The 15,317-nt window shown below is 48.0% G+C and overlaps 1 long non-coding RNA gene across 1 annotated transcript in view; it reads left to right on the top strand.

The window, feature by feature from the left end:
* The window catches only part of LOC140410947 (uncharacterized), a 41,213-nt gene extending 35,106 nt beyond the window's left edge, over positions 1-6,107 (top strand). Inside the window, exon 2 of the long non-coding RNA XR_011940767.1 lies at positions 4,604-6,107. This is a non-coding gene — a long non-coding RNA (uncharacterized lncRNA). The remainder of the gene's footprint in view (positions 1-4,603) is intronic.
* Positions 6,108-15,317: the final 9,210 nt, after the last annotated feature.

Genomic DNA, 15,317 nt, shown 5'->3' with positions numbered 1-15,317 from the left:
ACGAGTCCCGAGACAATGTTAAAACAGGGACTCCAGTCAAAAACATTTCGGTTTTGGACATTAGCAACAGCTTTTGTCCATTCCATTGGATAAAGCGTGCCAATATAAATTTGCTTTCACCTTCCAGGGACAGCAATACACGTGGACCTGCCTTCCACAAGGCTTCCACAATTCCCCCTCCATTTTCCACCGACAGCTGGCGAATGGATTAGCCAGATTTACTCGACCCGATTGCCTTGTCCAGTATGTAGATGACATGCTTCTACAGACCGACACTAAGGAAGAGCACATTTCGCTTCTCACCGAATTATTAGGACTCCTTCAACAAATTGGATGTAAAGTAAACCCCAAAAAGGCCCAGATTCTCCAGGAAAAAGTAATTTACTTAGGCACAGTGATCACCCATGGCAAACGCGAGATCGAGCAGAAACGCATTGACTCCATTGTCAAATTACCCCTGCCGCATAATGTCACAGCCTACCGGTCATTTCTAGGACTGGTTGGCTACTGTAGGAATCACATAGACGGTTTTGCAACAAAGGCAGCCCCTCTTTCCGAACTCCTAAAGAAGCAATCCCCATGGGAATGGCTTCCACAGCACACGGATGCCGTGGATGCATTAAGACGAGCCCTCAGCACAGCTCCCGCATTATAGGTCCCAGATCCACTCTCCCCATACGCAGTTGAGATTGCAACCACCGACCAAACCCTTTCAGCCGTGCTCCTCCAAGAAAGACACGATCGTGTAAGCCCCGTAGCATACGCCTCACGATTTCTCGACCCAGCTGAGCAAAGATTTTCTGCCTGCAAAAGGCACCTGTTGGCAGTTTTTTGGGCAGTTCAATACTTCGCCTACGTAACAGGACTCAACCCCGTCACCATTTTAACAGAGCACACCCCAACCCAACCTCTACTAGATGGTAGACTAAAGGACGGCACCGTCAGCCAAATTCGTGCCGCCCGATGGACCCTTCTCTTACAAGGACGGGACATTACAGTAAAGAGGACAAAAACACACACTTTCCTCGCAGACAATTTACATTACGCAGGCACCCCACATGAGTGTGAAATAATCACCACCAGGCACAACACAGGACCCTTTGTACCAAAGTCAGCTCCCCTGAAACCAGGCACTATACCCCAGAGACCCCAGCACACAGACATAGGCGCACCCCTAAAGATTTATGTGGATGGCTCCTCCACAGTATTGAACAGTAAAAGGATTACCGGTTGTGGCATAAATGTAGAGGACGCGCAGGGACGCACGTTAGAGGAGATATCCTTGAAATTGCCTGGACATCTAGGCTCACAGGCAGGAGAACTAGCAGCAGTAGCGTATATTGAAGAGCACCCCGACTCGTTCCCGACCCCAGCCGACATATATTCCGACAGTCAATATGTCTGTATTAGTTTAACAGAATTCCTACCCCTGTGGGAATCTAGAGGTTTTGTTTCCGCAGATGAAAAACCCCTACCCTCAGCCCCATTACTCCAGCATATTCTAAGGACAGCTAAAGATCGGAAATATGGTATTATTAAAGTTCGTAGCCACCATCGTTCTTCCCCCCTCCTGGTAACGTTAAGGCAGACACCCTAGCAAAGGCAGGTTCCAGACACGGTCACTTTTGGAAGCCCCCCGAGAGTGCCCCAGTACACGCGGTCCAGGTCTCACAGACCAACATTCAAGATTTAGTTCAGGCCCAAAAGGAGGACGCACAGCTCAGGGAAGTTTTAAAAGGTCACTTCTCAGCCCCTTATGATAAATACAAGAACACTTTGACGACACATGACTGTATAATTTTAAAAGAAGATATTTATGTGGACCCCACTCAGGACAGAAACCAAATTATCTGTCAATTCCATGACAACCATGGACATCAAGTCATAGAGGCAATCCTCGCCCACCTCCGACCTCTCTGCTGGTGGCCTGATTTGAAATCCAATGTAACACACTACATTGAAAACTGTTTAATCTGCGCCCAGAACAATCCGGACAGATACGCAAGGAAAGGTCAACTTAGTCACACCCGCCCAGTTAATGGCCCCTGGGCGAATTTGCAGATTGATTATATAGAACCCCTACCCCCCTGCAAGAATGGTTTTAAGTATGTGTTGGTGGTCATCGACACCTTCACAAAATGGGTGGAAGCTTTTCCATCCAGAACGAACACGGCTAAAGCGACAGCCAAGATCCTCACGCAGCACATTTTTACAAGGTGGGGACTTCCACGCAGCATAGAGTCAGACCAAGGCTCACATTTTACAGGACGATTGATGAAAATCGCCTTCACAATTTTGGGAATCAGACAAAAGTTCATTCCTCTCCCCCAAATTTGCAGGACCCTACTCCATTTCTGATAAAGTCAGCCCCTCCGTGTATAAGATTACCTCTCCCAATGGCAAGTCTGGACGGTTTCACATAAACCAGCTTAAGGCTTATGGCACACAGAACAACCACTCACATCACATCTCACTTGCAGCAGCAGACGAACACGCCCCACCCACGGATGACCTATTCTACCCTCCCCCAACCAGTCCAGCCCATCCTCAGAGGCACGACTCTGCCTCTCCCTTCATTCAACCAGCAGTGACAGTGATAGCATCAGCCCCATAGCACCATGACACAATTACACTCCTGCACCAGGCCCCACCCCCAGCGACTCCGAACAAGATTCCAGCGACCCCTTTGAGACCACGTATATCAAAGCCCCTGATCCGCACCCACCAACCGACGACTATGGATTGCCCCCTACCACCTCCAACCGCGACACGAAACATTGGCACCGCGACAATTCTTATAGACTCATCCGGAATGATGAGATGGACCCCAATTCGCCCCAGGCAGCTTTGGCACAACTACTCCAGTCATGAGAATGGTAACTGGGAGAAGATGAGGACTTAGAGTCTGACTCCCACCAGACGAGCCCCTTTGCAACTCTGTTCGCAATAGAGCAATGAGGTGTCTAGATGATGGTAAAAAGGAACCGATGGAGATTTACGGTGTCCTTCTGATGGAGCCTGCACGATTTTGTTGTGTTAGTTTGTCACTTTAAATGTTTGTTACTGTCATGATATTCAAGTGAACATCACAGCACATACACACATACATAATGATAGACAGGGCAACAGACCAATTAGCGCACATAACACGACAGCCAATCACAGACAAGAGCATACACAGTACAAAACAAGAAACACAACACTTCCTGGGCAGTCCATCAGGAGACGGCACAGGGCAAGGACCTCAAAGCCAGACACTCACACAGTCACCACGTGCTGAGTACCAAGTTTGTTATATAAATAGTTTAAAGGAATAAAACTGCGTTGTACCAATCGCAACCGTGTTGGTTCGTCTGTATCTCAGAGCACCCAACACATCAGTTACTGTAAGTGTTAAATGTTGTTTGTTCACCTAAAGTTTATTCATGGCCCCATGCCACCACTCTTTTAATGCCCACTGGCAGTTAAAGAAACTAGTTTGTCGGCAGACACCCAATCATAACTACTCTTCTGATTCGAAGGTAATCATATAGAACATAGAAAAATGCAGCACAGAACAGGCCCTTCGGCCCACGATGTTGTGCCAAACCTTTGTCCTAGATTAATCATAGATTATCATTGAATTTACAGTGCAGAAGGAGGCCATTCGGCCCATTGAGTCTACACCGGCTCTTGGAAAGAGCACCCTACCCAAAGTCAACACCTCCACCCAACACTAAGGGCAATTTTGGACACTAAGGGCAATTTATCATGGCCAATCCACCTAACCTGCACATCTTTGGACTGTGGGAGGAAACCGGAGCACCCGGAGGAAACCCATGCAGACACGGGGAGGATGTGCAGACTCCGCACAGACAGTAACCCAAGCTGAAATCGAACCTGGGACCCTGGAGCTGTGAAGCAATTGTGCTATCCACAATGCTACCGTGCTGCCCTTAAGAACAAATAAATCCACACTATATCCATGTACCTATCCAATAGCTGCTTGAAGGTCCCTAATGTTTCCGACTCAAGTACTTCCACAGGCAGTACATTCCATGCCCCCACTACTCTCTGGGTAAAGAACCTACCTCTGACATCATATGAGGCAGTATCCACGATGAACACAAAATCTTTCCGTTCTTGTCCAGTCGCTCAGGCAGTGGCGTAACGGCACTGATTCCCGCCCTGCCTGAGGACCCCCATTCTGGTCAGCTACGCTTGGGTAGTGCACCTACGGCACTGGTCACCATCCTACCCAGGGACTCCACCCATTCTTGCCCCGCCGCGGTCCATACGCAACCCATTCGGAACTTTTGGTTCAAAACTCTTTTGTTTGTTTTCCAGTGACCCTTAGGTTGCTCTCCCATATGCTATTTACATCCTCAAACACTTGGATGGTACACTCACCGCATCGATCACACAGGCTGCGCGACTGCTCGTGCTGTGACAGCATTTTCTTTTTGGATGTCTTGTCCCAAAATATTTGGTTTTTTAAAAAAATAAAATGAGGGAGTCAAAGATGGTGACCAATTATAATGGGCAATTGGTAATAAAAGGACAGACAGACAGACATATGAGATCTTAAGCAAGATAATAACAGATATTATGCTTGTGTCCACAGGAAATTCAGAACAACAGAAGGCACAGGAAGACCAAGAAGGAAAAGAGAACATGAAGACAGACATCATGATCTCCATCTGGATCTTCGTGGGATCACTCCAGTTGCGCACGGACGCGACCCCCCTGACCCCCACCCCACAGGCCATGAATGTTTCCCATCCCTGCCATACCCCACACCCAGAGACAGCCACTGATACACCAACCTGGTGTGACAAATTTAACACATGGTATTCCCTGTCCTACATTGTAGAAGCACTGTTAGTCATTGCAATACTCTGCAGTGTCATCCAGACACTGAGACTTAGTAAATGGCGAAGGAAAGCCTCCTGCACTCTGGTATATACCTTCAGACCCCCTATTTTCGGACTTCAGCAAACCCCCCACTTGCTTTAAGTGAATAAAATGCATCGCCTAATTTTTTGTTTGTTATAATAAAAGAAAGACGTAAAATTCTGTACTTGACCGCCAAGGTACAGAGTCATGTATTGCTGCTGTTGTACAGTTTATACTGTTGTAAATTCTTTTAAGTGACTAAGGATTGTTTAGATAATAATAGTTCGAGGTTCCCGTGTTTTAATTGTAATGCATGCCTGAATGTCACAGTGCCCCGTAGAATTTTATAATAATGTGTGTATGTAAAACAATTTAGGTAAAAGTTCCAATCCATAGGACAGAGTAGAGTAGAACCTATCCTTGATTGCGGGTGCTCGACTTAGGCAGAGAACAAAGAAGACTCAGTAATATGATCCCTCACGCTTCGCATTGAGGATCACAAGGAGGGAGTATAGCCATCTGGGATGGCCACTTCCAGAACACAAAATGGACGCTCACAGAGAATGAAGGGAAATGTGGACAATACTAGACAACAAGCAGGCACAGAGCCTGAATGTATATTTGGGAAGCAGTTACCAGATGGAATCAAAACTCTGGGTCGATTAACATATTGATGGCCCATCTCCAAGGAACAAAGGACTAACACTCAGGTAGTTGATACTGCCGCAGACATCCCGGCACCAGTACCCCAACCGAAAGACACAAACAAAGCAAGGCCAATGGCCACCTAAGACACACCCAGCCATCAGGGCACCCACCCCTTTATTGGTTAAGATCGATAACAATGATCGAGAAGCTGTCCAATTAATTGGGACCAAGTTTAAGGCCTGCCTAAAAGCGCGCGAAGCCCCTCCAAGTATAAGAAGGAACCCCCAACCGAGATTAAGTCTCTTGGATTCGGCTCTCAAGCGGAGAGACCCATCCACCAGCATCACCAGAAGCAAGTAAGCCCAAGGTCAACGCTCGCTACCAGACGGACGACCTTAGCTGTACTCCTGTTACCTGTTCGAACCCAACAGCCTCAGATCCGAACAATGGCCATTGTTCCTCTGACTAAGTGGGCACCCAAAGTTAAGTATGGGTGTTAGCGTTGGAGATAGTTTAGTTTGTAGTATCATCGTGCATGAGTAGATCTTACTGTGTGTAAATAAATAGTCTTGACTTTGAACTAACTAACTGGTGTATTGGCTCTTTGATTGGTATTCGGGTTGAACCTTGTGGCGGTATCGAGAAATACCTGGCGACTCTGAAAGTACACTCATAATTAGGATTAAGAAAGGCCCCCATATTGACCGCCATATTTATAACCAAATAAATATAGCAACACCAGGACTGGTATTGATCCTGGGACCTCAGCTCTGTGAGGCAGCAGTGCTAACCACTGTGCCGCTCTAATGCTGAACAAGAATAATACAAAATATTAATCTCCCAAAAAATGACTGCCAATGTTTCCTTTCTCTGCTTAATTATCCCCGACTGAGAAATAAAAGCACAAATAAATACATGTAATAACGTACTTAACATCGGAGCATGTCGACCAAGATAGTGCTGTCCCAGGGTTTTTATTCCAGCAGGTTCAGCACAGCTTATGAAGTCAAGCCAGGAAAAAAAACAGGACCGAGAGCTTAAACGGCAAGCATGTGTGTCTGTGCGTCCACACTTGCGAGTCGTCACGCCGCCCATGTGCCGCCCACCATCGACCTAAGACCAAGATCAGACAGGAAGTTGCGGGCCAACATTAACTCTGTTTCTCTCTCCCACAGATGCTGCCAGACCTGAGTTTATTCAGCATTTCCTGTTTTTATTTGAGGTCAGTAACAGACCTGAAGCCGATAGTTTGGTCTTCAGTGGTGGGGTTATGACCGAGGGGGAATTGGGGGAAATGTCAGAGAGTTAGTGTTCGGCCTCTGCTCGGTAGATGTCAATATACCAGACAAACAGCAGAAACACATACAATGACTCTTGTCAGCAGGTTTAATAACAATGTCAGGGTTAGAACTGGGAGAATGGAGTGCTACCAGCTTAGAGGGAAACAGGTCAGTGTGAGTGAGGAAATGAAGATGGCCAATGTCAGGCCAACACTTCTCAATGAAAAGGTGAAGAGAGGGTAAGAGGCCAGAGGGAAGGGTCCATGGTGTTGATGGCGTTTGTGATCCATCACATCTGAAAGGAAAAGAAAAAGCTTTTTCTTAAAGAGTTGAATGAGATGAAGAATGAAATAGTTTTCAGGAGCAGGGCAGCTTTGAGATAAAGTGAGTGTGTGCTTCTGGAGAGAGAGTGCGCTGTGTGTTTAGGGTTATTTAGGAACTCCTTTAAGATTCTTCCATAATGATTGCAGCGTGTATGGTGGATTGCTGTTCACCTTCAGTTGAGGAAGCTGGAGATGGCCTTGGATGGCCAGCTCCAGAGCCCTGGAGCTAGATACCTGGACCCAGGCAGAGCCTCCTGGGCTCTGACTATCTCAGCTGGCTGGTTTATTGACAACAGTGAGGGCACTGGCAGAATGACAGTGGTGGGAGTAGCAACTAATCTTCCAAAGAGAGAACATTTTAGTTCCTGTTCCATAGAACCACTGCCACTCTCCTGGCGCAGTGCTTCAGCAATCTGACAGACTTGCTGGAGAATAGATTGATGGATTAGTGTGATAGACAGTGAGGGAGCAGTTTGAGCTTCCCCTGCAGCGCTGAACTTGTGATGGAAGCTGTCTTTTAAAGAATGCACACTGTGATATCAACCTTCAGAGACTGAGTCATTGCAAGCTTCAAGCACAAAATCCTGTCCCAAGTTGGTGCTGGGTACCTGCATTCTCCTTGACAATTAACATAGATTTTCCAGAGCACTATGTATTTGGTGGACACCAACTAACCTTCTGTCATTTGGCCCAGTCAGCAGCAAAACTAATGTCCGGCCTAGGCCTCTGGCACACTGGGCCTCTGGCACCTTGAGCCTCTGGCACCCTGGACCTCTGGCAACCTGGGCCTCTAACAAGCTGGGCTTCTGGCACCCTGGGCTCTGGCATGCTGGGTCCCTGGCACCCTGGGCCTCTGGCACCCTGGGCCTCTGGCTCTCTGGGGCTCTGGCTCCCTGGGCCTCAGGCATGCTGGACCTCTGGCAAGCTTGGCCTCTGGCACTGTGGACGTCTGACAAGCTGAGCCTCTGGCAAGCTGGACCTCCGCCATGCTGGGCTTCTGGCATACCGGATCTCTGGCACGCTGGGACTCTTGCCAACTGGGCCCCTGGCCAGCTGGGCCTCTGGCAAGCTGACATCTGCATTTCCGTCTCCACCCCCTTCCCTGCCCTGCCTCCTTTACACTTGTGCTAAGTATCTCATCGCATCCTAACTTATAAAATATATGCAGTGTCAGTGATTGATCCGTGAAGATCACCTTCACTGTCATAAGTTAAGACCCATGGTGTTTTTTTTTCTTCTTTTTTAAAATAAATTTAGAATACCCAATTATTTTTTTTTCAATTAAGGGGCAATTTAATGTGGCCAATTCATCTAACCTGCACATCTTTGGGCAAACTCCACACAGACAGTGACCCGAGGCTGGGATTGAACCCGGGTCCTCAGTGTCGTAGGCAGCAGTGCTAACCACTGCACCACCATTCCCCACCCCCCCCCCCCCCCCCCCCCAGCCCTCCCCCGCAGAGCCCATGGCGTTAAGGGAAAGACCCTGGCATGGATAGAGGATTGGCTGACTGGCAGATGGCAGAGAGTGGGGATAAAGGGGTCTTTTTCAGGATGGCAGCCGGTGACTAGCGGTGTGTCTCTGGGGTCGGTGTTGGGACCACAACTTTTCACAATATACATTAACGATCTGGAAGAAGGAACTGAAGGCACTGTTGCTAAGTTTGCAGATGATATAAAGATCAGTAGAGGGACAGGTAGTATTGAGGAAGCAGGAGGACTTGGACAGGCTAGGAGAGTGGGCAAAGAAGTGGCTGATAAAATACAATGTGGCAGAATGTGAGGTTATGCACTTTGAAGGAGAAATGGAGGCATAGACTATTTCCTAAATGGGGAGATGCTTAGGAAGTCAGAAGCACAAATGGACTTGGGAGTCCTTGTTCACGATTCTCTTAAGGTTAATGTGCAGGTTCACTCGGCAAATGTTAGCATGCATGTCGAGAGGGCTAGAATTCAAGACCAGCGATGTACTTCTGAGGCTATACAAGGCTCTGGTCAGACCCCATTTGGAATATTGTGAGAAGTTTTGGGCCCCATATCTAAGGAAGAATGTGCTGGCTTTGGAAAGGGTCCAGAGGAGGTTCACAAGAATGATCCCTGGAATGAAGAGCATGCCGTATGAGGAACGGTTGAGGACTCTGGGCCTGTACTCGGAGTTTCGAAGGATGAGGGGGGATCTTATTGAAACTTACAGGATACTGCAAGTCCTGGATAGAGTGGACGTGGAGAGAATGGTTCCACTTGTAGGAAAAGCTAGAAGCAGAGGACAAAATCTCAGACTAAAGGGACTATCCTTTAAAAGAAGAGATGAGGAGAAATTTCTTCAGCCAGAAGGTGGTGAATCTGTGGAACACTTTGACGCAGAAGGCTGTGGAGGCCAAATCACTGAGTGTCTTTAAGACAGAGATAGATAGGTTTTTGATCAATAAGGGGATCAGGGATTATGGGGAGAAGGCAGGAGAATGGGGCTGAGAAAAACATAAGCCATGATTGAATGGTGGAGCAGACTCAATGGGCCGAGTAGCCTAATTCTGCTCCTATGTCTTATGGTCTTATTTTCCTGTGCTGACTGGGAAGGTTGAAGTTGTTGCATATCTGAAATAAAAATGGGACAAAAGCTGGGTTGTGGAAAGAGGAGAAGAGAGAATAAGAAATGTGTTCTAACACCATCGAAATACTAAATCAAAAGAAAACAAAGGCTGAGGGGGAATGGGATGAGAGAGGATTAGGAATAGAACAAAGAACAAAGAAATGTACAGCATAGGAACAGGCCCTTCAGCCCTCCAAGCCTGTGCCGATCATGATGCCCCAACTGAAAATAAAACTTGCTGCCCTTACTCGGTCCGTATTCCTCTATTTCCTCCCTATTCATGTATCCATCCTGACGCCTCTTAAATGTTGCTAATGTGCCTGCTTCCACTACATCCTCTGGCAGCGTGTTCCAGGCTCCCACCACTCTCCGCATGAAAAACTTACCCCGCACATCTCCCTTAAACGTTCCCCCCACCTTGAACCTATGCCCCTTGTAATTGATACTTCCACCTTGGAAAAGCCTCTGACTATCCACCCTGCCTATGCCTCTCATAATTTTGTAGACCTCTATCAGGTCTCCTCTCAGCCTCCGTCTTTCCAGTGAAAACAATCCTTGTTTATTAAACCTCTCCTCATAGCCAACACCCTTGAGACCAGACATCATCCTGGTGAACCTTCTTTGCACTCTCTCCAAACCTTGCACGTCCTTCTGATAATGTGGTGACCAGAACTGCACGCAATGCGCCAAATACAGCTTAACCAAGGTTTTATATAGCTGCAACAAGATTTCCCAACTCCTGTACTCAATGCCCCGTCATGCCATATGCCTTCTTAATCACCTTGGCCACCTTTGGGGAACTGTGGACCTGCACACCCAGATCCCTTTGTATATTAATGTTCCTAAGGGTTCTGCCATTTACAGTATAATTCTTACCTAGATTTGATCCTCCAAAATGCATCACCTCGCATTTGTCTGGATTAAACTCCATCTTCCATTTCTGTGCCTAAGTCTCCAGTCTATCTATATCCTGTTGCATCCTCTGACAATCCTCGGCACTATCAGCAACTCCGCCAATCTTCGTGTCATCCGCAAACTTACTAATCAGACCACCCACAATATCCTCCAGATCATTTATATATACTACAAACAAGAGAGGTCCCAGCACTGATCCCTGCAGAACACCACTAGCTACAGATCTCCATTCAGAAAAACACCCTTCCACGGCTACTCTCTGTCTTTTATAACCAAGCCAGTTCTGTATCCATCTCACCAGCCCAGCCCGTATCCCATGTAATTTTAGTTTTACCAGTATGCCATGTGGGACCTTGTCAAATGCCTTTTTAAAGTCCATATGAACTACATCCACAACCCTTCCCTCATCAATTTTCTTTGTTACCTTTTCAAAAAACTCAATCAAGTTGGTGAGACACGGGGCGGGATTCTCTGATCCTGAGGCTAAGTGTTAACGCCGTCGTAAACCCTGTTGCTTTTCTCGACGGCATCAACATGCCCTCAGGAGCAGCGATTCTAACCCCTACAGGGGACCAGCACGGCACTGGAGAGACCCACGCCGCTCCAGCTGTTGATCCCGGTGTCAGATGGGCGCCGCGGGTCTGCGCATGCGCAGTGGGACCGGCACCAATGCGCGCATGCACAGTGGGACCGACACGATTGCGCGGTGGCTCCCTTCTCCGCGCAGGCCCCAACACAACATGGCGTAGGGCTACAGGGGCCGGCGCGGAACAAAAGAGGCCACTAGCCTGAGAGCCATGCCACAGCGGAGGCCCCCCCAGGGTCGGACCCCCCCCCCACCTGGCCGCCCCCAGATGGATGCACGCTGAGGTCCCGCCAGGTAAGACCACACGTGGACTGCGCCGGCGGGACTCGGATTTTTTTTACGGGCGCTCGGCTCCTCCCAGGTGGAGAATCGCCGGGGGGGGGGCCATGTAGAGCATCCGGCGCCGCGCCGACCGCACCCGCACCAATGGCGCCGATTCTCCGCTCTCCAGAGAATCGGCGGACCGGCATCGGGGCGGCGTCGCGCGATTCGCGCCCGGCCCGGTGATTCTCCGGCCCGGCCCGGTCCGGGCTGAGAGAATCCCACCCATGATCTTCCCCGTACAAAACCATGCTGCCTGTCACTAACTAGTCCATTTTTCTCCAAATGTGCATACATCCTGTCCCTCAGTATCTTTTCCAAAATCTTCCCACCGCTGATGTCAGGTTCACTGGCCTATAATTTGCTGGATTGTCCCTGCTTCCATTCTTAAACAAGAAACCAACATTGGCTCTTCTCCAGTCCTCTGGAACGTCGCCTGCGGTCAGAGATGTGAAGATATCTGTTAAAGCCCCAGCCATTTCTCCCCTTGACTCCCGCAGTAACCTGGGATAGATCCCATCCGGCCCCGGGGAGTTGTCTACCTTAATGCAATTTAGGATACTCAACACTTCCTCCTTTGATATATTGATGTTCTCAAGAGTGTTCATACATCTATCCCTGACCTCAACATCTGTCATGTCCTTCTCCCTGGTGTAGATATCTTCATTATCAACCTCTTCAGCTCCACCAGTCTCCATACCTCTTTCACATGATAGTCAGCAGGGTCTTCCCAATGGGGTTAAAAGACACAGGCACATGATCTCCTCCAGTCTCTTCCTGATGTTTTATGCCACTTTCTCCTGTAAGAAAGCAGGAAGTGTGCCAGAGAGTGTAGTGAGGTGATACAGTGGTCATTGAATAACTACCAGTGTGTATGGGTTGTGTTTTGTAGCTGCAGACTTGCATCAGTGCTAAGCGTCGGAGAGTGGGGTGAAATATTTGAAATGTAAAGTCGAATACTGATTGATGGAGATTGTTGGTAGGTTGCTGTTGGGTTAGCTGTGGGTGGTAGGATATTCCCAATCAAAAAGAACACACTCACCTTGACAACTTATGTGAAATCATTAAACTTTTTCCTGCACTATATTCATGCTATTGGAGCAGCTCCTGCTTTTGACATCTTTGCTACTTGCTCCCACTGCCCGTGAGGGTCTGCTGGGTCATGCTCTACCTGTTCATAGATCACTGGCGGGATTATCCGTCGGCCGACTCGGGAATCGGGAAACGTGATTGGATGAAGAATCGGTTCCGATGCCAAAATCGTGACGGGCGCTGGTTTCATGCCAAATTGCAATTCACCATCGCCTTGACAGCGGCATCAGTGCGTTCCAGAACTCACATACAGTAAACGCCGTTGGCATATCATTACCGGCCTGACCCGGTATTCTCCGGGGCCTCCACAATTCACTGCCTCTACTGGGGAAAGCTGCTGAAAGCGAGGTTCACTTCTTTTAAAAATCATAAAATAGGCGCTGTGGCTGATGAGGGAGAGAGAGAGGAGGTAGGACACGGAGAGGAGGGACCGTGGGCTGCTGGTCCTGTCACTGGCAGAGCTGGTTGGAGTGAGGAGGCCCTGCCAGACCTAGGGTGGGGGGGACAGGGAAACGGGCTGCAGGGCCGGGCTGACCCTCCTACGGGACCGAGGCAGTGCCTAGGCATGGATTGCCATTGCTGTGGCCTGCAAGGCAGCCATTTTGCTGCGGACCCCTGTAACCACCCATCTTGGCCCTGGTTCTGCAAAGTGACACCGGCCTTATGGGTGCCCCACACCACCATCCCCAACCTCCGCCATACCACCCCCCAACCAGTCGCCATCCACCGGCGGGTCATCACACAGCCCACCCTGGGCCACAACCACAGTAGCCTCCACAGGGAGGCACCAGGCGGGGGCTGTGGAGCATACCACTGACAAGGGCAGTGCCAGCTGACGGTACCCCTGGCAGCAGGGATGGAAACCAGGGCCAGAGGCCCCCACGATTACGTCCACCAACAGGGCCCGGGGGGGAGGGGGGAATGTGCTGGCATGGTCCACAGTGCCAACCTGGGCCACTATGTAGCCCATTGAACCTGGTTGGGCACAGGTGTGCGCACCATGCTAACATGTCTGCCTTTCATCCCCTGCAGACAATGGATATTGGAATTCAACTGGCAATGGTGGCCTTCCTCCTAGTCGCGGCAGCCCTGGGGAATGCCTTGCAGCTGTATGAGCTGGAGCTGCTGGAGCAGGAGGAAGCTGCAGCAGCGGAGTCAATGGAGCACTGGCTATCCACCTACCACAGAAATCCTGAAAGACAGCAGCAATTTCTTTAAAAAGCTGTTACACGAGTTTTAATATAGAACACAAATCCAATGGGTTAATATAGAAAACAAACCCAATGGGGTTAAGATAGAAAACTCACCCAACGGGGTTAATGTAGAAAACAAACCCAACGGGCTTAATATAGATGAATGATCCAACAGGGGTTAATATAGAGAACTGACCCAAGAGGGATTTATATAGGAAACTGACCCAACAAGACTTAATATAGAAAACACACTCAACAGGGGCTAACATAGAAAACTGACCCAACAGGGGTTAATATAGAAAACTGACCCAACAGGGGCAAATATTGAAAACTCACCCACCAGTGGTTAATGTAGAAAACTGACCCAACAGGAGTTAAGATGGAAAACTGACCCAACGGGTTAGTATAGAAAACTGACCCAATAGGGGTAATATAGAAAACTACCAAATAGGTGTTAATATAGAAAACTGACCCAATAAGGGTTAAAGAAAACTGACCCAACATGGGGTTAATATAGAAAACTCACCCAATAGAGATTAATATAGAAAAGTGATCCAATAAGGGTTAATATAGAAAACTGACCAAAAAAGGGGTTAATATTGAAAATTTACCCAATAGGCGTTTAACAGAAAATTAACCCAATAGGGGTTAAACAGAAAACTGATCCAACAGGAGTTAATATGGAAAGCACGCGCAACAGGGGCAAATATAGAAACTGACCCAACAGGGATTAATATAGAAAACTGACCCAACAGGGGCAAATATTGAAAACTCAACTCAGGGTTTAATATAGGAAACATGTCCAACAGGTGTTAATATAGAATGGTGACTCAACAGGGGTTAATACAGAAAACTCACCCAATAGGTGTTAATATAGAAACCTCACCCAATGGGGGTAAATATGGAAAACACACACAATGGGGGTTAATATAGAATACTCAGCAAACAGGAGTTAATATAGAAAACTGACCCAACAGGGTTAATACGGAAAACACACATAATGGAGGTTAATATAGAAAACTCACCCAATGGGGGTTAGTATGGAAAACACACACAATGGGGGATAATACAGAAAACTCACTCAATGGGGGTAAACAGTGGGGGTTAATATAGAATACTCACCGAACACGAGTTAATATAGAAAATTGACCCAACAGGGTTAATATGGAAAACACACGCAATGGGGGTTAATACAGAAAACGCACCCAATGGGTATTGATATGGAAAACACACACAATGGGGGTTATCATAGAACACTCACTCAATGGGGGTTAATATAGAAAACTCAGCTAATGGGGGTAAATATGGAAAACACACACACGGGGGGGGGGGGGGTAAATATGGAAAACACACACAATGGGGGTTAATAAAGACAACTCGCCAATGGGGGAAAATATGGAAAACACACACAATGGGGGTTAATATAGAAAACTCACCCAATGGGGGTAAATATGGAAAACACACAATGGGGGTTAATATAGAAAACTCACCCAA

Source organism: Scyliorhinus torazame, chromosome 1 (genome assembly GCF_047496885.1).
Source record: "Scyliorhinus torazame isolate Kashiwa2021f chromosome 1, sScyTor2.1, whole genome shotgun sequence".
Classification (NCBI taxonomy): domain Eukaryota; kingdom Metazoa; phylum Chordata; class Chondrichthyes; order Carcharhiniformes; family Scyliorhinidae; genus Scyliorhinus; species Scyliorhinus torazame.
This window is presented reverse-complemented; position numbering and strand designations above follow the sequence as displayed.